The 24,006-nt window shown below is 40.3% G+C and overlaps 1 long non-coding RNA gene across 2 annotated transcripts in view; it reads left to right on the forward strand.

The window, feature by feature from the left end:
* Window positions 1–24,006, forward strand: part of dpp6a — a 211,447-nt gene that overhangs the window by 6,905 nt on the left and 180,536 nt on the right. The window contains exon 1 of one of the 2 annotated variants that reach the window (XR_002195869.2): window positions 19,436–19,845. The exons of the other annotated variant lie outside the window; for it this stretch is intronic. This is a non-coding gene — a long non-coding RNA (dipeptidyl-peptidase 6a). Of the gene's footprint in view, window positions 1–19,435; window positions 19,846–24,006 lie in introns of those variants that run through there. 2 annotated transcript variants of the gene reach the window in all.

Consider the following 24,006-nt stretch of genomic DNA (forward strand, 5'->3'; position numbering starts at 1 on the left):
CCACAAACGCCCAGCAGAGGTCGCCGTACCGATGTGTACAAGCAAGGCAGGCGGCTGTGAAATGACGAATGGCCATTATCGCTGTGCTCTGGAATTGTCTCCTTGCATTCTCCACCCGCTTGATTTCATTTCAATACGGAACCTCAGTTTTAAATGTCTATAGGTTAAAGCTGAATTTTTGTTTGCACAACATTGTTTTAGGCACATTGGCACAGTATATTTCTTTGACTAAAGAATAAAAGCCAATACTTTTGGGTAAACAGATACAAATTTGAAGTCTCATCATTACAGTACTGGGTTTCAGGCATTATCATCTTTTTGCATCAGACAGCCTGAAGTCCCATGTGAACTCCCAAAGTTGTAATTAGCTGACTCAGAGTAATTTTTGAGCTGTGCTAATCTCTCCGTCTTCAGAGATTTCAAAGCTCAGGGAAAGCCTTTTATTCTCTGTAATTACAATGTCATTATGAGACGATAATAAAAGTGTAATTTTGTCTCTCAGCTGGAACAGACCAAAAAAAAATGTAATAGCCTCCTGTAACGATTATGCATAAACTGCTGTTGTCCTAAAATAGATTGATCTGCAAGCAAAATCCGTCTACTGAAAGAAGATATTGAGCTTTCATCCATCACATAATTTGAAAGGTCCTTAGGCCCACTGTCATTCTTTTTACAGATGTAAAAAAAAATTATAATCTCCCCCAATACTATCATTATATCTGTCTTTACAGAAAGCCATTTGTTTCTCCAATTATTGGATTCAAATTAGACGCGCTGCTTTAGAATCCATTACGGGGAGTTATTTGTCATAAACAACCTTCTGAGGAGTGCAGAAGTGAAGCTGAAGAGGTTTTAGGGCTCAGAGTGTACCTCTTAATTACACTGGCGGTATTGGCCAGCAATGAGGCATAGTACCCGCTGAACTGCCGGATAATCTGTCCTGTTCTCACTAAGCAGCCGGCCTGTTGACATCGGTCCCAAGGCCCACATTGGAATCCATGGAAACCACTATTGATTTGTTGCTGGGAGACATGGATGGCAGGGTGGCGGGGGGGGGGGGGGTTCTCGTCTCCATCATCTTTCCTCTTCCTAATTGTTTCATTAGCCACGCTCCCGCTGTCATTAATCCTCACTGATCTGCTCCTGATGGGGGTCAGCGGGAGCCGTGTCATTGGTTTAATGGAGGTAGCGGTCAGGATGTACTAAGTTGTCTTTCGTGTCTTTGATTGTGATCCGCTAAATTCTATAATATAACACCACGTTTTTGGTGTAACTGTAATATGACCATGTTCTGATGGTTTTCCTTTCTGTGGCCTTTTATGGTTCTCCACCAAAACTCTCAGCGATAATTTCTTTGTGTGTGTGTGTGTGTGTGTGTGTCCTAAGGGCTTATATAGTATGTACTATAATATTCATATAGTTTTGTGTCAGTGCAAACACTGCGCTGATCCTCTTCATCATGAACCTATTGTGTGGTTGCTCACCACGACTGGCAGCCGTTCCCTTCAATCTCATGTGGAGTAGACGTCCCGTATCTCACCGCAGAGCAGCCTGCTAAATGTGCTGTAAACCTGCCCCGTACGCTTCGCGGCCACTGCCTTATTCACTTTGAGCTCCGACGCTTGTTACCACAACCTGTGCCGAGTGTGGTCTCTGTAGAAAACGGGCCACTATATTGTTGTGATTATGCTTTGACAAGCGCGCGCACACATTGAGCGGCCGCCAGAGTGGTTGTTTTAAGACCTTAGGTGTAAATCGGGCCCGCCCACTTACCTTACTTACTCGACACAAACGCCTACTGATGTTGTCCACATTCGCCAGAATGAACTGCCGTTCGCACGAGTTGTCTCTGTTTTGGTGTCACTTGGCGTCTCCCGTTTTCAATCTGGTTGATTGTCGTTACTGGGAGTGTAGTCATGTGAGTCACTGAGTCTCTGCTGGCCCTCTGAGTGAACGGTTGTCCGCGCAAAATGCTTGGGTCATGACGGACTGCCTGGTGGTGTGTTAGAACCAGTCAACGAGGCCCCGGAGGCATAAGTAGCCAGGGCAATAAACAATTGCAGTGGCGAGATAATTGACATGTAATTTACCAGAAAACCAGTCAGGTCCTCTTTATGTCTGAACTGAAAACCAGTCAGGTCCTCTATATGTCTGAACTGAAAACCAGTCAGGTCCTCTATATGTCTGAACTGAAAACCAGTCAGGTCCTCTATATGTCTGAACTCAAAACCAGTCAGGTCCTCTATATGTCTGAACTGAAAACCAGTCAGGGCCTCTATATGTCTGAACTCAAAACCAGTCAGGTCCTCTATATGTCTGAACTCAAAACCAGTCAGGGCCTCTATATGTCTGAACTCAAAACCAGTCAGGTCCTCTATATGTCTGAACTGAAAACCAGTCAGGTCCTCTATATGTCTGAACTCAAAACCAGTCAGGTCCTCTATATGTCTGAACTGAAAACCAGTCAGGGCCTCTATATGTCTGAACTCAAAACCAGTCAGGTCCTCTATATGTCTGAACTCAAAACCAGTCAGGGCCTCTATATGTCTGAACTCAAAACCAGTCAGGGCCTCTATATGTCTGAACTCAAAACCAGTCAGGTCCTCTATATGTCTGAACTCAAAACCAGTCAGGTCCTCTATATGTCTGAACTCAAAACCAGTCAGGGCCTCTATATGTCTGAACTCAAAACCAGTCAGGTCCTCTATATGTCTGAACTCAAAACCAGTCAGGTCCTCTATATGTCTGAACTCAAAACCAGTAGGGGCCTCTATATGTCTGAACTCAAAACCAGTAGGGGCCTCTATACGTCTGAAATCAAAACCAGTCAGATCCTCTATATATCTGAACTCAAAACCAGTCAGGTTCTCTACGTATTAATGCAAAACCAGTCGTGTTCTCCTGTCTTAACTCAAAATCAGTCAGGTTCTCTCTGTCTTAACTCAAAACCAGTCAGATCCTCCCTGTCTTAACTGAAGATCAGTCATGTTCTCTATGTCTCAGAACTCAATACCAGTAATAAAAGCAAAACCACCATGAACCCTGTAAAAAATACTTCCTCAAAAATAAGAAAGAAATACTTGCAAAGCAAATAAATCAGCCAGTGGGATCTTCCTTTTAACAAGACAGGAAACTCTGAAAACTAGCAAAATAGTCTAATCCAGGGGCAACTTTATGCTAAGTCTCAAATCAAGAATATTTGGCTTGTTTGTCATTGTCTTCTGAATTTTCTATATTGTTTACTGTGTTAGTACAAGCAACATTTTAGTTAATGTTCATTCTTCTTATGTTGTAATCATTACAGCAATTCGCAAAACCTGTTCATAAAACATTACCTATTTGTTTTTTGAGACTCTTACATTCAAAGCAGCTACACAGTCATGTAAAACTCTTCGTTCCCTTTCTAGTTCTACATTTTTAAACTTTTTTATGCTTTCAGATCTTCAACCATATACGTAATACTAATTCAAAAGAATTGAAAATGATACTTATTTAATTTATTTAGGATACAAAGTTCACAAAATAAAATTGTATTGGTGTAGCTGACTGGTTTACACACCCTTTCCCCCTTAAGATTAGTGGACTGTTAATTGTGTACTACGCTCAGAATCATGGATCACCTTGGATGGTCTGTATGCATCATCATTGTTCTCCACAGAAAACCCAGGTTCAGAAGATCTGGTGCTGCTTTGAGACTGAAGGACTCAGGTCAGAGTAAGCTTGCCCTCTGCTGGTTAACGAGACACTCAGCCGTAAAGACAAATGACCTCTTCCCTTGTTCTTGATCAAACATTTCTTGACTGTTGTTTCTGTTGAAATGCTGGAAAGTCGATCAACAAAAACTAATAATTTCTCTGTAACCCTAAATCAGTGTTATTTTAGACCATTTTATCATCCACATTTGTGAAGGGCTGTCTTTGTCTTTACAGTGATTGTTCAATATAATGCAATGTTATCTGTTAATAAAATAGTTTTCTAATTTGTCAATTATCTGTACAGTATTTAATCAGGTGTTTAAACATATTGACTGCATTGCAATAGTGATAATGTGTATTATATAATTTAGGAGAATTTCTTGCAAATCAATTGTTGAGGACAATCACCCAGTCGCAAGGTACCTTTAATAACTTAATAATATTTAATGCATTTGGTTGTTGTTTTCTTTTCTCAGGAAAGAGTAGCATAGATTTGGGATCTGCGTTGCAGCGTTCATTTTTGATCTTGGTATTGCGAGTCTTCATGGCCAACTTAATTAACCTGATTAAAAACACTAAGATACAACGAGGCAGTGTTTTTCTCTCTTTTTTTTTTTTGCTGAACAGCTTCCCCTGATGCCTCCGTAACATGAAGCGTAGGCCGGGACTGAAGCAAGCAAAGTGAACAACAGGCTTTAGTTTTGTATTGTGCATGTTAGAGCCAGCACAGAATCCCTGCTGACTGTGGGAGAATTCGGATCGTAGATGTATTCACTTACATACCCACTGTAATGTCTTTAAACTATTTGGCAAGGCTCCTCTTAATGGGAAAATAAACTTTGATGAAAATGTGCGTATGACATTCTCATTTACTAAGTTAATCAGTAGCCATACCCAAGTGTATAATCGCTTGCAATATGGCGGTCATTTCCCCACTTATGTTCAGAGATTAGCATGCCAGTCCATTGGGCATGACTCTATGTACTGCTTAATGGAGAGTTGTCCTCATTCAATTGAACTTGCAATCTGTAGCTTTAATTAAAATGCATAACATGCCCCCGCAGCGCACCCGTCTTCATACAAATGCAGGTGAGGATTTTATTGACTTATGGCAAAATTGCTGGTGTAACACCATGTGGTTAAGCTGGTCGCAGGCTCCTGCCTGTTGGAAGAGATGATTCGCGGCGTATTATCGCTGAACTCCACTTGTGTTCTGCGCAAACCCAAACCAGCTGCTGTTCCACCCAGCACTCAAACATAAACAAGGCTTTTATTGGCCTGGAGGCCATGTGCTCCCAATCAATACTTAATAAATAATCCGCGGGCATGCAAAAGCACACAAAGGCTGCACACAAAGTGAACACACAAAGTGAACTGATTGATCTGCAAACCTTTGTTAACTTTTTGTATGTAACGTTCCTGTAAGCAGACCTATGGGACCAAACTCAAATCAACATGTTATGAGGGAAGCCCCCTTATTTGCTCCTTCTGCCAACAATACTGAGGTACATTCATAGGAAACGAATTATACGTTAAAGGTGCACTGTGTAGATTCTGCTTCTAACATTTACAGGACTGAATATTAAACAATGACAACTTGTCTCCTGCTTCCCTTCCCTTATCGAACTGCACTGAAATAGTTTTAGCTCATTTAGGGTGGGAGAGAGAGTACTGCACGTATCTGAAGCAAGTACGAGAGGACTACAAGTCCAAACAAATCTCCAAGAACTAAAGAAAGACTTTAGGTAGATGTTCTTTTTTCGCATGTTATTTTACCAGGTCAGCATGCTTAATATAGATTTTTATTGATGCAGTAAGCTGGGAGCTGTCAGAGTTAGCTGTCTTGCTCAGGGACAAAACGCCAGGGGGTTTCCCCTTGTCCGTTTATGGATTTGAACCAGCAACATTTAGGTATTGGCCCAACACTCTTGAACATTATGCAACCATGCAGCCCCAAAATGTTATCTTCTTCACTGTTAAACCATTCAAGCTAATGTGGAGGGTTAATTCAGATGGAGTATCAACTTGAAAAGTAGAATTTCCATAAAATGTAAATTGTGTAATATTTTCACTTAAAACCGGATCTTGAGATGTGGTTCATAACAATTTCTAGGGGTGCAACTATTTATGACATTTCTTATTTAATAATTTGTTGATTAAATAATAAATCTTTCTTGGGGGGACATTAATATATATTTATACCACAATTGTGCTATTGTGGGCAAATATTCAAGGATCCATGACTATTTGGTATCATGCTGTCTGTTTCAAAATAACCTGGTTCCCTAATTCATATGTACGATCAAGGATCAAGGATACTTTATTGTCCCCGAGGGGCAATTATTTGTACAGCCAGCAGAAAAAAACACAAAAACACAACACACATACACCATAGATGTACCACCCAGGCCCAAATGCCAAGCTAATGTCCAAGGTTTAGCTCATTGAGTTAGCACAGCAGTAGGACATTAATTCCACCCAGGATAAAACTCTTGAACTCCATAGACTGTTTCTCAACCTGTTTTATTTGCATACAATTTGCACTCTGTACAGAGACATAGACTGTTTCTCAACCTGTTTTATTTGCATACAATTTGCACTCTGTACAGAGACATAGACTGTTTCTCAACCTGTTTTATTTGCATACAATTTGCACTCTGTACAGAGACATAGACTGTTTCTCAACCTGTTTTATTTGCATACAATTTGCACTCTGTACAGAGACATAGACTGTTTCTCAACCTGTTTTATTTGCATACAATTTGCACTCTGTACAGAGACATAGACTGTTTCTCAACCTGTTTTATTTGCATACAATTTGCACTCTGTACAGAGACATAGACTGTTTCTCAACCTGTTTTATTTGCATACAATTTGCACTCTGTACAGAGACATAGACTGTTTCTCAACCTGTTTTATTTGCATACAATTTGCACTCTGTACAGAGACATAGACTGTTTCTCAACCTGTTTTATTTGCATACAATTTGCACTCTGTACAGAGACATAGACTGTTTCTCAACCTGTTTTATTTGCATACAATTTGCACTCTGTACAGAGACATAGACTGTTTCTCAACCTGTTTTATTTGCATACAATTTGCACTCTGTACAGAGACATAGACTGTTTCTCAACCTGTTTTATTTGCATACAATTTGCACTCTGTACAGAGACATAGACTGTTTCTCAACCTGTTTTATTTGCATACAATTTGCACTCTGTACAGAGACATAGACTGTTTCTCAACCTGTTTTATTTGCATACAATTTGCACTCTGTACAGAGACATAGACTGTTTCTCAACCTGTTTTATTTGCATACAATTTGCACTCTGTACAGAGACATAGACTGTTTCTCAACCTGTTTTATTTGCATACAATTTGCACTCTGTACAGAGACATAGACTGTTTCTCAACCTGTTTTATTTGCATACAATTTGCACTCTGTACAGAGACATAGACTGTTTCTCAACCTGTTTTATTTGCATACAATTTGCACTCTGTACAGAGACATAGACTGTTTCTCAACCTGTTTTATTTGCATACAATTTGCACTCTGTACAGAGACATAGACTGTTTCTCAACCTGTTTTATTTGCATACAATTTGCACTCTGTACAGAGACATAGACTGTTTCTCAACCTGTTTTATTTGCATACAATTTGCACTCTGTACAGAGACATAGACTGTTTCTCAACCTGTTTTATTTGCATACAATTTGCACTCTGTACAGAGACATAGACTGTTTCTCAACCTGTTTTATTTGCATACAATTTGCACTCTGTACAGAGACATAGACTGTTTCTCAACCTGTTTTATTTGCATACAATTTGCACTCTGTACAGAGACATAGACTGTTTCTCAACCTGTTTTATTTGCATACAATTTGCACTCTGTACAGAGACATAGACTGTTTCTCAACCTGTTTTATTTGCATACAATTTGCACTCTGTACAGAGACATAGACTGTTTCTCAACCTGTTTTATTTGCATACAATTTGCACTCTGTACAGAGACATAGACTGTTTCTCAACCTGTTTTATTTGCATACAATTTGCACTCTGTACAGAGACATAGACTGTTTCTCAACCTGTTTTATTTGCATACAATTTGCACTCTGTACAGAGACATAGACTGTTTCTCAACCTGTTTTATTTGCATACAATTTGCACTCTGTACAGAGACATAGACTGTTTCTCAACCTGTTTTATTTGCATACAATTTGCACTCTGTACAGAGACATAGACTGTTTCTCAACCTGTTTTATTTGCATACAATTTGCACTCTGTACAGAGACATAGACTGTTTCTCAACCTGTTTTATTTGCATACAATTTGCACTCTGTACAGAGACATAGACTGTTTCTCAACCTGTTTTATTTGCATACAATTTGCACTCTGTACAGAGACATAGACTGTTTCTCAACCTGTTTTATTTGCATACAATTTGCACTCTGTACAGAGACATAGACTGTTTCTCAACCTGTTTTTATTTGCATACAATTTGCACTCTGTACAGAGACATAGACTGTTTCTCAACCTGTTTTATTTGCACACAATTTGCACTCTGTACAGAGACATAGACTGTTTCTCAACCTGTTTTATTTGCATACAATTTGCACTCTGTACAGAGACATAGACTGTTTCTCAACCTGTTTTATTTGCATACAATTTGCACTCTGTACAGAGACATAGACTGTTTCTCAACCTGTTTTATTTGCATACAATTTGCACTCTGTACAGAGACATAGACTGTTTCTCAACCTGTTTTATTTGCATACAATTTGCACTCTGTACAGAGACATAGACTGTTTCTCAACCTGTTTTATTTGCATACAATTTGCACTCTGTACAGAGACATAGACTGTTTCTCAACCTGTTTTATTTGCATACAATTTGCACTCTGTACAGAGACATAGACTGTTTCTCAACCTGTTTTATTTGCATACAATTTGCACTCTGTACAGAGACATAGACTGTTTCTCAACCTGTTTTATTTGCATACAATTTGCACTCTGTACAGAGACATAGACTGTTTCTCAACCTGTTTTATTTGCATACAATTTGCACTCTGTACAGAGACATAGACTGTTTCTCAACCTGTTTTATTTGCATACAATTTGCACTCTGTACAGAGACATAGACTGTTTCTCAACCTGTTTTATTTGCATACAATTTGCACTCTGTACAGAGACATAGACTGTTTCTCAACCTGTTTTATTTGCATACAATTTGCACTCTGTACAGAGACATAGACTGTTTCTCAACCTGTTTTATTTGCATACAATTTGCACTCTGTACAGAGACATAGACTGTTTCTCAACCTGTTTTATTTGCATACAATTTGCACTCTGTACAGAGACATAGACTGTTTCTCAACCTGTTTTATTTGCATACAATTTGCACTCTGTACAGAGACATAGACTGTTTCTCAACCTGTTTTATTTGCATACAATTTGCACTCTGTACAGAGACATAGACTGTTTCTCAACCTGTTTTATTTGCATACAATTTGCACTCTGTACAGAGACATAGACTGTTTCTCAACCTGTTTTATTTGCATACAATTTGCACTCTGTACAGAGACATAGACTGTTTCTCAACCTGTTTTATTTGCATACAATTTGCACTCTGTACAGAGACATAGACTGTGGATAACTTAGCATGAAAAAACGTAGCAGGCCATTTATTCCCTCAATTATCTTCACCTCCGTAGCTTTTGGACACTTCAACATTTTGAAAAGTTGCGAGATAGAAACGACTCAGTCTCCAACTCACTCAACTGTAAAAAGGATCATAGTCTTTTTATGGTTTGTGATTTTACCCCTACAACATTTTCTCCTTCCCTCCCAAATTGCATTGCAACTCCTTGTGTATTCAGAAGAGTTTACAGGGATGTGTCCTGTTAACCAATTCCTGCTAAGCATTCTTATCACACAGCTCATTCAGCCACAAGGTTTATGCCAACACCGTGGGGCCTGGAGTGCAGAGCGTTCTCCGTCCAATGGCCGCCGTTGATTTTCAGGTGCCCGACCCAAAACAAGTAGTCACCAGAGCGCATTGAAGTAAGACAGCCCTGTCCAACAACCTTATCATCCACTCAGGACGGTACTGCGCCAGTAGCCACACCCTCTTCTAGAGTTCCGGGCACACTCAGTACCATGTTCTTCAGATCACAGCTGTATGTTTGTTTAAAACTGCATTTAATCCCCATTATTTACCAACTGACAGAGACCTAAGGATGATCAATATCGTTATTTTCATTAACAAATTCTACACGCCGTGTTTACACGGCTGACCGGCGATGATGAGGCAAATTTACAAAGAGAATAAGATATTTATTTTTGTCTGGAGAAACTTAAAAGTGTCTGAGAAAATTGTCATCCATCCGTCTAGCCTTGACTTACTATGTGCTGCTGGCGAGAAGGCTGACGAGCTTAATGCCAGACGCTAGCCTCTGATCTACAGAGACGGTGTAAAACCTGTACCGCCATTGATTTAGATATGAAGCCCTGTTGTATACTGGCATGTTTGTTTACTGTACTGGATGCCGTGTTGTGATATCCTTGAGATGATTTTCACCAACTCAGGGCTTTACACATGCTCAAGTGTCCTTGCTTGCTAATTCAGTTTCGCCCGTACAACGGCCCGCCAGTAGTCTTTTAATTATTTACGAGACCTTTTGCAATAGGTGTGGAGTGTGCGAGAGCACGTGTTAAGGTGCCATTAATTTGTATGCTGAAAGCGATCGCTGCTGAGATTACTCCAGGCTGATTGATGGTCACTCTGTTGCCCCAGAAACCACCTTGGGGGATATGAGTTGTGGTCCTCTCCCAGTAACAGTCAGTAAAGCATATTTTTGTACTTAATCTTTACAAATGGGGTGTTCACACGTGATATCTGGCATCCGCAGGACCTGATAAGTATTAAAAGTGTGCAATTTTTAATGGCAAATCTGAATGCAGCCCATTCTAAATTAGCATAGGTTACATTTACTCTTGTGATTTTGAATGGTTTTGTGTCAGTCTGTCAGATATTTTTAGCTGAATACTACATCATTCGGTAGCTTAATGAACTAAAACCTTATCTTGGGGAGCTAATGCAAGTCTTGGTCCTTGTCAACCAAACTGATCATAATAACATGGTTCAGTAAACCACAACAGAAAGGCTCTTCCACCAAGGCATCTGCACAGGTTTACACTTAACACTTGTTACACGATGTGTGTGAGAATGTTCCCTGTCAGGAGGGAACCTGGTCCTGCAAGCAGAAACTACAAAATGAAGTCAGCTTTTTCTTTTGTTTTCATCAATACTCACTATGCCTCACAATACATTTACAAAAATCTCTATCAAAATTCACATTGCCCCCACATGAAGCAGAACAGTAATAACTGATAAACTGTTAGTGGAATTACCTTCCCCAATTGCAGATGTTTTATTTTATCAAACACTAGTGAATCAATAGATATTTCATCCAAGGACCTACAGCACACTGTACATATCACCCCTATGGCCACTTACACTTTCGTAGTAAATGAGGAGTGAATGACATACTGTAAGTGTCATAAATCAGATCATGTAGGGATTTATTTTGTGCTGTGGTCATTTCTGTCTAAGTCCTAGTCTATAACCTTCACACACACAAATCTACTCTTGAAGGGTGAAATGGGAAAGCAGCTGCTGTGCTCCAGAAGCTCATCACTTCTCCATGAGCAGAGCAGATCAGGTTAAAGAGATGATTCTGATCCTGACGGATGCCTGCTGTTCAAGGCAACTGTTCCATTAATATTCAGATGTGCTCAACAGATCCTTCAGGAGACAAAAAAAAGAAAGTGTGCCTCAGGAGATATTTAATTACCATAACTTTACCTACTCACACAAGCTAATGTTATGCTTTTAGTTCCAAGGAAAGTTTAAAATACAGTTTACCTGATGGTGTTATCAACCAAATTCCATCTTAAAGTCCAAATCTTTTTTTATTTTTACCACAGTACACTATTTTGAATTTGAAGAAGCCATCTCAGTGTGGATTGGCAGCACAATGACAGCACAAATAGCCAGACAATCCAATCCATGTATCTTTACCATTAGTCTGTAGTAACCTACTGCTATGTCAACCTCCAACCATCGCAATGGAGTCGAGTCCAGTGTTAAGATGAAGGATATTTTACAGCTCTTCCGTGTTAAGATGAAGGATGTTTTACAGCTCTTCCATGTTAAGATGAAGGATGTTTTATAGCTATTCCATGTTAAGATGAAGGATGTTTTACAGCTATTCCATGTTAAGATGAAGGATGTTTTACAGCTCTTCCATGTTAAGATGAAGGATGTTTTACAGCTATTCCATGTTAAGATTAAGGATGTTTTACAGCTATTTCGTGTTAAGATGAAGGATGTTTTACAGCTCTTCCGTGTTAAGATGAAGAATGCTTTACACCTCTTCAGTGTTAAGATGAAGGATGTTTTACAGCTCTCTGTGCCAATTACAATGTCTGCTGCGGAATTAATTAGCATAATAAGGATCTCTGTCTTGACAGAGCAGGGCAGGGAAGTAATGTAATGTCTTATCAAGATGATACCACTCTTACATTTCCCACTCTTTAACTGTGTGGCCTTGGGCTTCACAAAGGGGGGAAACCTCAATGAGCGGCTAATGAGGGAAACAATCTGCATCTCTCGAAATCTGCTTTTTTTTGTGGGTCAGCTGGGGCTTTGTTTGGGTGTATGCTGTAACCATCATAAACATATTAAGTGTAGACACTTGTAGATTCCATGTCATGCGTCTTTACAATAGGTTAAATACTTTGTATGCCTTTTGAATAATGAATCTGTAGGAATTTTAAATGGTCAGAGATTAGATGTTTTTAGAACAATTCAACCTAATCGTGCCAGACTGAGTCTACTGTCTACTACAGTCTACTTTTTAGATTATTGTCATGAACAGTCCTAAATTCACTTCAGGGGTTGAAACCGATTAAGGAATCAGAACCAAAACCCCAAAATATGATTCTGAGAGACAAAAACAGAACTTGGATCAAATGTTATGTAACTTTTCCTTTTAGTTACTTAACTTTAAATAATAGATTATAAGTGAAGCTTTAATGCTTGGAAGAACTTAAACAGATTCAACATGTGTTGATGTTCAGCTAATCAAGTCGGGCCTCCTTCATGTCTCTCATGCTTTCACCCTGAGTGAAATATCAGTTGCATTAGTGCCTTTACTGATCTGAGCAAACAGCCAGAATTTCCTAACCTTTTCAAACAAATCTCTTAAGGTGTGTGGGGGCAGAGAGTGTAAGAAAGACTGAGCCTTATAAGTAGTGGGAAATATTATTATATTGACTAATGCAGTTAATAAAGAAGCTATTGATTTCACTTTCGGCGGGTCCCGGTTGAGTTTATTGTTCTGGGTGGTTGCTGTCACATGAATTAACCTTGACTTGACTAATTCCACAAGGAATCTTGGCCGATCAATTCAGGATTTTCATAGACTTTTAATCACTTTTGCCCTTAAGGCTTCTCCTTTTTTGTGCCTTCATATATTGTCTTGAAATGGCCAAAGTGTCAATCTGCGCTCCTGCCTGGACTCTGACAGATGGAAATGGAGGACACACACACACACACACACACACACATACCATCTTTGGAGGTGTGGATTAGACATCAGTCAGTTCAGCAATCCTTTTGGTATTACCTTGGATTTGTACAAAGCCGTCATGTCAACACAGCCCCCTGTTTCATAATTACACAGCTGCACACACTCACATATGCCATGAGGAAGACCGGTGTGTTGGATTTGAATCCAGTATCCCAGTCAACAGTGCCTTATTGCAGCACTGAAACGAACGCGCACACGCATTTGCACGCAGGCACACACTCTCGGACAACATTTGGGTTCTCAAATTTGCACAAAGCAGCAGTGTCAACAGTATGCGTCACTGTGCCGATCTCCCGGCCTGGCCGCCGCATGCAGTCCTGCTAGCTGCTGTTGCTTCTTGTCCTCATCTTATTGGTCAGCCGCTTCCTCTAATGCAGGGATGGTGATGGGGTCCACAGAATTAATGTACTGGTCATCAGGGCCGCAGATTAACTTGGAACACACACACACGTCCATGTATTGTATGTAATTATTTAAAAAAAAACATTAATATATGACAAGGTGTGATGCTAGTTAACGTATATCTGGGCCGTTTTCCCACTCTGCTCATCTCCTCTGGGATTCAGCTCGTTCGCTGCAAAGTTATTAAACGCGTTAGCCAATTGAACACTATTTTGGCTTGTGTAGATACAGTGGGGAGAACAAGTATTTGATACACTGCCGATGTTGCAGGTTTTCCCACTTACAAAGTGGGAAGTCTGTAATTTTTATTATAGGTACTCTTCAACTGTGAGTGACGGAAACTAAAACAAAAATCCTGAAAATCACATTGTATGATTTTTAAATAATTAATTTGCATTTTATTGCATGACATAAGTATTTGATCACCTACCAATCAGTAAGAATTCCGGCTCTCAAAGACCTGTTCGTTTTTCTTTAAGAAGCCCTCCTGTTCTCCACTCTTTACCGGTATTAACTGCACCTGTTTGAACTCGTTAGCTGTATAAAAGACACCGGTCCACACACTCAATCAAACAGACTCCAACCTCTCCACAATGGCCAAGACCAGAGAGCTGTGAAAGGACATCAGGGATAAAATTGTAGACCTGCACTGGGATGTGCAGGTCTACTAGGCTGGGATGGGCTACAGGACAATAGGCAAGCAGCTTGGTGAGAAGGCAACAACTGTTGGCGCAATGATTAGAAAATGGAAGAAGTTCAAGATGACGGTCAATCTCCCTCGGTCTGGGGCTCCATGCAAGATCACAGTCTCAAAGAAAACCATTAGTAACACACTACGCCATCATGGATTAAAATCCTGCAGCGCACGCAACGTCCCCCTGCTCAAGCCAGCGCATGTCCAGGCCCGTCTGAAGGTTGCCAATGACCATCTGGATGATCCAGAGGAGGAATGGGAGAAGTTCATGTGGTCTGATGAGACAAAAATAGAGCTTTTTGGTCTAAACTCTTTTTGAGTACAACCCCAAGAACACCATCCCAACCGTGAAGCATGGAGGTGGAAACATCATTTTTGGGGATGCTTTTCTGCAAAGGGGACAGGACGACTGCACCATATTGAGGGGAGGATGGATGGGGCCATGCATCGCGAGATCTTGGCCATCAACCTCCTTCCCTCAGTAAGAGCATTGAAAATGGGTCTTGGCTGTGTCTTCCAGCATGACAACGACCCAAAACACACAGCCAGGGCAAGGAGAGGCTTCGTAAGAAGCATCTCAAGGTCCTGGAGTGGCCTAGCCAGTCTCCAGACCTGAACCAAATAGAAAATCTTTGGAGGGAGCGGAAAGTCCGTAATGCCCAGCGACAGCCCCGAAACCTGAAGGATCTGGAGAAGGTCTGTATGGAGGAGTGGGCCAAAATCCCTGCTGCAGTGTGTGCAAACCTGGTCAAGAACTATAGGAAACGTATGATCTCTGTAATTGCAAACAAAGGTTTCTGTACAAAATATTAAGTTCTGCTTTTCTGATGTATCAATTAGTTATTTCATGCAATAAAATGCTAATTAATTACTCTGTATTTTTGTTTTAGATTCCGTCACTCACAGTTGAAGAGGACCTATGATAAAAAATACAGACTTCTACATGCTTGTACGGCAGTGTATCAAATACTTGTTCTCCTCACTGTACTTAATTGGTATCATCAAGTGTGTTATGGCTCAGACATCAACGGTCAATGTGCTGAACCTGAAACAAAGGTCCTCCCCCGATTCGTGCTGCGGACGACGCCGTGCCCGTCAAAGCGAGTGAGCGATTGGCTTAACGCGGGGAGTGGAGCCATCAGAAGGCAATATGGGGAGGGGCACACAGGGTGTTTCCACAAGCCCTACCTGTTCATGTGCCTGCCTGCCAAAATGCCACTTATTGAATCTGACGGGGAATGGGCAGGACACCCCCCCCAGAGGTGTGTCTGCGCACGTGCATGGTCCCCATGCCATGTCGGCCATTTTCTCTGCCTGAATTTTAACAGCAGGCTGCTGCTGGGCTAGGTTTCTGTGCCCAAAACTGTTGCAACACATTTCTTCAACCTGAACCAAGGCCTATGTGTCTGACTTGGAAATGAGCAGAACTGTGAGCTTGAGTCAAGGCCATTATTATAAAATTGGAGCAGAGATTTGTTGTTACAGTTTTGGCTTCATGATCAGTTAAGTGTGTGTCCTGAAGTGAATGTTATGCATAAAGCAGTTCCATACACTGTGGTTTCCTCAAAAAAAAAAACATTAAACAGTGGCAAACCAGACAAGTATTAAATGGATTCTGAAAAGTACACTGTGGCATTAGATATCGTATACAATGATATTATACTTACGATATTAGCATAACTATCTGACTGCTCCCATGTTGATACAGTTGTCTTGCCAAATGGATTGTATATCAGTGAAAACATTATACTACCACGTTGACAAAACCAGACCACCTTACGAGGACCCCAGTCGACGGTCATTACGTTTATGCAAGGTTTACAAATGGGCATGCGGGCAGTGTAATCCTCTAATTTGTCTTCTAAGAGGTCACATGGAACTGATGGCTTGGCTAGCCATGAGAGACTGTTGATCATATTCTCTGGTGTATTGAACAGAGTGGATTTGAAGTCTGTTTTGTCTGTAATGTGCGGTTTTCTCCACGCAGCGGGTAGAACACTCTTTTGGCCCGCTCAATCTCACACCTTATAGAAGTGGGTTTGGTCAACATTGGGTTTTGGTCACACTAAGCAGTTTGCTTCGACTGTGATGTCAATGAGACATCTATCTATTTTATTCCAGTTGCTATTAGTATCCTACTGAGAATTGTTGTGTTGTTTTGCTGAAAAAAGCCTAGCAAACACACCTTATAGTTGTGCTGATTCATAACCCCTGTGAAAATCTCTCTTTGAGAATTCTATACACCATCCATTTGCAACAGTTGAAAACTCTTTGAGAAGTGCTTATTGTCTAATGGCAGATCAGCTGCTTCCGCTGTAAACCAAAATTACAGCTATCATGTTTGTCAAAGGACTGTCATTTTGAGAAAAGAAATAATACGTATTTTTTTATAAACCCCCCCCCCCCCACCCATTTTTTTTTTTTTACAGAGTTCATTTCAAGTCATCATGTGTCAGTCGGAGGTCAGGGAGAGTGTATTTTCCCCAGTGCTGTACAATTCTGTGAATAGAACGTTTGCCTCATACATTTTCATTTTCAAGCTGAACTGCTGAACTTTCGGTAAGCCTGGACCACTTTGTGTTGTGATGTGAAGGACAACTCTCTGTTGCAGACGGACCGTCTCTTGGAGAAGGCAACGGTAGGCATGAAAAGCTGTTTTTGAAATGCTGACGACCGTTGGAGAAGGCGTCATGCCAAGTGGCAGGGGAAGAGTGAGTGCACCTGGCACACTGACAGCCGTTGGCCATGAGGCAGAGCTTGGAGCGTCGGTTTGATGTCAACTTAAAAGTTCTGAAACTGGCTTGAGTCCATCATGATAATTGCACACTGATAAATATGATATTTCTCTTTGAAATATTTGTTATGGAGAGTTAGGCAACCCAACTAAGATTGCCTGATTAACTAGCCCTTGGTCGAAGTAATTCTAGATTATTGTATGACTGGTGGCCAAGAGGAGTTCCTCTGACTGATAGGGGCTCTGTGATCTTCAGTCCAATAGGGTGAGTGCCCCCAATTGCTAGTGTGCACTGGACACAGAAGCAAGATGGTTATTCAAGTGTTGAAGTGCAGGTCGCAGTGGGTGACCTTACTCAGATCATTATCAGATATTTGGGCATATGTTTGCCCGCCTAAGATCTGAACAGGTTTAAACTATGAAACAAGTCCTCACAGGTCAGAGGTTTTGCTTCTGTATCCACACTGTGGTATATTTGGAATGTAGGCTATAGATATTCTTACACCGGCATACCGGTCTACCAGCAGTGCACCTTACGTGTTGCTCCCTTCAAATTGTTTGTTCTCTCCAGTGGCCCATGAAGGCGTGTTATTAAACAAATATATCATAAACTCATTTATTGTGACAGGGGGCCAATGGTGTATTCTAATGTTAACGTCCGCCTCTCTCGGGAAATGAATGTGATTTATGTTAACCTCTTTTTTTTGTGTCCATGTCACATGGTGTTTACAGTAATGTTGTAGCCTACATCATGCTGAGAAAATGTGGACCAAGTTGGGGGGAAAAAATATTAGAACTAGAGAAGACATTAACAGAAGAAAATGTAGTGTGCTTGCCGTCTTATTTATGTTAAAAAGGTGTCCGAAGTTAGGATAGGCAATCCATGTGAAGCAAGGTGGGTTTGGTTTCTCTACCTGCAATGGTCTAAGAGGTACCATTAGAGAGTTCTTTTACACTAGTCATACAAAAATTGACTAAGTAATATAGTCACAGTCGGTACATGTTTAAAAATGTTGAAACAAAAGTTGAAACAGTTCAAGAGATAATGTTTTAGGGTTAGTTCATGCAAATTATGCAAATTATGCTAATTAACAAAGTCATAGTCAATAACCGTTTAAAAGAGGATTTCACCCTTGGGGACCCTTAATTGGTTTCCATCATGTTTAAGAGATTTTAGGTGAGTGAGGTTTGTTTCACACACAATTCGCCAGAAGGAGCAGGGTGAATAGGCTTTGTGCGCTGAATACACTCTTTTACATCAGAACGTGAACTGAACTGTGAGCAAGATCTTCAAAATAAATGTAGTTGTGTTGTTTAATTTATCAAAGCGTCAATGTTAGTAGGCCTAGTCGTTTTTATTATGATAGGGAGGCAGTATCTAAGTTTGCTATGAATTCTGGACTTTTATGAAAAGACCTCAGATGAAATCAACATTTCTGGATTCTACCTTATGATTTCAATTTGGTCTTTCTAGAATGTTTCATTTTTTTCGTGTGTTAATTAACACTATGAAATTACAGTTATTAAAATAGTGTATCATTCATAAACATTCAATAGAATGTTGGTATTGTAGCTTCATTGGCCTAAATAGAAGCATGAGCGTTTTGAATTGCTTCTGTATCCTTGGCTTCATTTTAACTCAAAATTGAAATTCCCCAAAGCATCTGCATTAAAGAAATTCTAGGTAGGATAGTTTGAACACATCAACATTGGTTTTGATTTGATCTCTTGAACTGTGTAAGAAAGAGCCTACATATAGGCTCGTTGGTTTGTTGATGGTGCAATAACGCAAAGTTGAGGTATAGGTTTAAGCCTATTTAAAGTAGGCTACACTCACAGGATTTTCAATCAAGCGAACATCCAATTATGAGCATCAACTGTGACAGACAGATATAATTACCAATACGATATGACAAGATTGGCTGACCATATCGTTTAGGCTCTAGAGCGAGTGGAAGAAATTGGAATAATAATAATTAGACTTCGAGAGACATATATGCTTTGCCTTTGGCAACTAATAAGACTGAAAGGAATGTAGAGTTGTGCTTCGGCAAGCATATTTAATAATAGGGCTATTAAAGAAATATCGAGTGTTTGCCTTTGTCAAGCACAGCTAATAATTAGCTCATTTTGGTTCGAAACTGAAAACTAAAGCGAACACAAGTTCGTGGGAAATGTTGCGGTTATCTTTATTCCGGTGGCTGCACGGAAAACACGCGCCGACTGTCAATTGGCGGAGCGATGCTGAGCTGAATCTTCTGTTTGGTTTAAAGTAATAGGTCCCGAAGCTGCGGTCTCGGGGGAGTGTGAGGCAAAGGTGGTGGTCTTCCACGTTATGGAAATACTATATAATGGCCTTCGTGAAAAACTCAAGTTCTTTTAATTTTTCACGGCTGTATATTTTACTGCATAGGAAAAGGCAAACACTCAGTTAGCAATCAACAGGATATTGAGGAAAAGGCAACGCAGGTGTCTGATCAGTACGTAAGCCCACCCGCTCGTAAACTAGCATCCAAACCAAGGATCTCGCTGGACTGGTTGAGACAGTGGCGGAAACGGTCCAAAAGTCAAACGAAGAAATTACCCTGCAATAACAGGATCATTTCTACATAGAAAATGAAGGAAAAGAATCTCATTGAGACTGCGAAAATGCAGGGGAACGTAATGGTAAGAGATGATGAGTCTTACGTTGATTTTAAATGTCAGATTGATACGATTCTCGCTTTTGAACAGTGTTTTCAAAGTGTTTGTGTCAGCGTGCGTTTTGAGTGTTTGAATAGAAGTGCGTAATAAACGGATTGGAAATGGCATCAACGACTTTGTACTGAAACGGGATTATACTCCTCTTTTGTTTACTGTCTGGCTATTCATTGTTGCCATGTTGTTGCTTGAGATGACAATTCTCTGACAGATCACACCCATGCAAGGTGGGCTGCAATTTAATATTCCTCCTCGCCCATCTCCCATGTAATGCATTGCTGCTGTGTAGCCCACAGCACATAGTACTGAGCGTAGTGTAATCTAACGGATTAGTCTACATTGTTAGTGAATGGAAAGTTTGAAAGTTTTCTAGTTCCCCTTTTCCGTCAAGCACTGATTGATATTAATCCTGGGTTAAATTGTAAGCCCTCTTTCCACTTATTATGTTATCTCTATTAAGCTTTGAGGGCAGACCTGACCTTTTGCTTCGTCCTCCTTAGCTCTTGGAATGGCTCATAAAATGTTAACCACACCTAAAGCTGTGAATCTCGGTATATTGCGATATATTACTGTCTCTGTCCGTGGGGATACGCAGGGTACCTCCTTTATGCATGAGGTTGCATTTTCAATCTCCAGGTGGAATGACTGGCTCCTTTTACTGAATACTCATTCATATAACGTGGGAGCCCTGTGTAATAGCCCTAGCGGGTGTCTGGATTGTGTGATTTGAGGTCGGCTTTAAAGTCGTTGAGGCGCGGTCTCTAGTAGTCTCCTTCTCACCTGTGGTTCGCAGGGTTACGTTTTTCATCTTGTTGGAGAGAAATCACTTGACTAAATGTATTTAATGAAATGCTAATCAACTGTTGTCTGCAAGGCAAGCCCTTGCCCAGAACCGTATCATTCCTCCTTCTGACACCTCAAAAGCTTCTGTAAAGCATGGTTCTGGCAACGTCATGGTTGTGGGTTTGATTCCCCCTGGAGCAACTTAAATGCACACAAATTCATGCATGTGCTACTGTAAGTGGCTTGGATGAAATGTTGTGCAAAATGGCATATGTTAGGGATTTATTAAGCTGTAATTATTATTCATATGTCTCATAACCAGGGGACCCCCGGAGCATATCCTTGTCATCTGAATACAAAATAATTGTACCTTGGGTGTTATTATGCTAACTGGCTTAGCAAATGGTGGCTTTATTCATATCCAATGTGCCCTACAGCTGTTTCCTACAAAACACTCAATGCTAGATCAAAAACACAGCTGTTGAATCAGTATTGAGTTAATGGTCCCTCTGTACAACCCTTTAAATCGTCATGAGGGACACTGTGTTTGGAAAGTGCCTTGTTTTCCCTCAGGTTAGTTTGTGTGGGTTGTGATTTAAATTTGTTCTTTCTTAAAAAAAGTACAAAATTGTGAAAGCTACTACTACTCACAGGTTAATCTGGTGTATTGTGAGAACTTTCTTCACTGCGGCCCTGTGGTTTTCATATTATACATTTTTATTCATATTAGGGAAATTGTATTTCCATAAAATCTGAATATTTAAAATGAGCAGACCAAATCGTTATGTTACTCTATCGTAATTAGTTGTCAGCCTACATTTTGTCATTCTTAGATCTGTTTCCAGGAACTAGTGTGATGGCTGATTTGAACTGTAATTTCCAGTCTGTCAGCAGTACATTTTCCCTGACAACCTGTCCTTTTCACATTCCCAGTAAACCCCCTTTTGACTGTCTGCATTTGGTGAGCCCCAACAGCTTATTATTTTGTTTTATGTTATCTTTATTTTTCCAGGTTTGTCCCATTTGGATATTAAATATAGATTTTCCAGGAGAGACCTGGCTAAGGTAGCACCACACTTAGTTTATTCATAAAAATGTAAAGCCCTAGATTTCATAAATATAACCATTTAAACATTAGTTTATTGGGAAGGGTTTGTCTCATTTTGGTTCAAAACCATCACAGCCCTCCACTTCATAGTTCAAAACCCATTAAGACAAACAAGCTCCTGCAATTTCATGCCCTTTTGCAGTTCGTTTCAAATGGAAGGGCCAGAGTACTGGAACACTTTAAATAGCCAATTCCAAACTTGCTTTAGGCAAAGTCAACCAAATACAGCCATTTGATCGTAGCCTACATTTGTCTGCTGGTCAATGTAGGCGTATGAATTACATGGTATCAGTCTCAGCTTGACCTTAAAGATGCGGACACACCCACTCAATGTCTGTCCTGAATTAATTGAATATTACATTATAATTTGCGAGGCCTATCATCTGGGATATCAATCTACGTTCCCATGGACGCATAGAGGGTATAGAGGGTATAGAGGGTATAGAGGGTATAGAGGTAAAAGTAATGGGTTTGAGTTTTGTAAAAGCAAAAAAAACATGTTCAAGTGGTGCTCGATGGTGTCGGTGGACTCTAGGCTATGGACAATGTGTCATTGTTGCAAAATAGCCTAAAAGTGAGCTCATTTGAAAAACAATGCTCGTTATAAAAACAATGCTTATGGAATGCTTCTCACGTTTCCAAAACAGGACTTATGGATTGGATTATCAATTTGCTTTGTTGATTATTTAATTGATTGATTTACAAAATGTATATATTCAGCTTTGAAATTGTTTGACCTCAAAGTACACTTTGTAGTAGGTACTGGCCAAATGGAAAGTGTGCCCTCAGAAGGGAAACATTATAAAACCTGTCAAGCCTGATAAATAAACATTTGCAGTTGTTATTCCTGAAAAAGCCTGGGAGAAAGCCAACTAGTGGTAAATAGCACTCATGCTGTATTTCTGTCTGTCATAACAGAAAACTTTGTATTTCACATGGATGATGGACAACCATGATGTTTACCTGGGATTCTGGCTGTAGTGAACATTTAAGAAGGGGCTGAAACATGTCTGTAAAATGACCAAATGGACAGGAGAAAGCTGATTTTTCAACGTGCACTAGGAGACCAGTCGGGGCGTGATGAAAGTGCAGTGTAGGTGCTGAGAATGCTACATACACGCATTCAAGGAGTTCCGTCAATAAAAATCAGCTTGTGAATGCAAAAATCAATCCACATTTTGTGAATACATTTAAAAAGGATTAATCATGTGTACATGTATGCAAGAACCAACAGTCACGACAGATGTTTTACAATCCGCCCCAGATACCACCAGAAGAAGATCTGTATTGTTGCTGACAATGGGAAGGCCTAGAGGTTTTAATTAAAGAAAGGGGGAAAATGTACAACTTTTAATTGAAGCGTTTTCTTCATTGGCTATTGAATAATTTAAATGAACAACAACAGAAAAGTTTCCTGTTTCCTCATTATTGTATATCGGCTGATGTACGCCGATCAGCCATAACATAACTGACAGGTGAAGTGAATAACACTGATAATCTCGTTATCATGGCACCTGTCAGTGGGTGGGATATATTAGGCAGCAAGTGAATATTCTGTCCTCAAAGTTGATGTGTTAGAAGCAGGAAAAATGGAAAAGCGTAAGGATCAGAGTGACTTTGACAAGGGCCAAATTGTTATGGCTAGACGACTGGGTCAGAGCATCTCCAAAACTGCAGGCCTTGTGGGGTGTTCCCGGTCTGTAATGGTCAGTACCTGTCAAAAGAGGTCCAAGGAAGGAAAAGTGATGAACCGGCGACTTTTCAGGGGGCCGTCAGGGCTGTTTTGGCGGCAAAAGGGGACCTACATAATATTAGGCAGGTGGTCATAATGTTATGGCTGATTGGGGTATTTTTCCACCATTTACATCCGGCTTCTGTGGCACTGAGCCAAGCATCAATGCAGAAATTGAAACCCAGATTATTTTTCCAGCTCAAAGCTGGAGAGAGACGACATTACGCCAGGAATGCAGCTCCATTCATTTAATACGAGACCGATTCTACTGCCTTCTCAACACTATCGCGTCACTGAACACTTGATCCCACAAGGTATCTATTCTATTAATTCTGCAAATCTAAATTTGCGAAACGGTTGGCCAAACAGAAGCAAGCAGAATAAAATTCAGGTTGAGGGACCAATCTGAATTTGGACACCGCAATCGGTGTGTTTGATTGGCTCTATTAGGTGAAATGCTTCAGTACGTATCGTTTTGTTTCGTGGATAGAATTCAGCCCATCCT

Source organism: Esox lucius, chromosome 21 (assembly GCF_011004845.1).
Source record: "Esox lucius isolate fEsoLuc1 chromosome 21, fEsoLuc1.pri, whole genome shotgun sequence".
In the NCBI taxonomy this organism is placed as follows: Eukaryota; Metazoa; Chordata; class Actinopteri; order Esociformes; family Esocidae; genus Esox; species Esox lucius.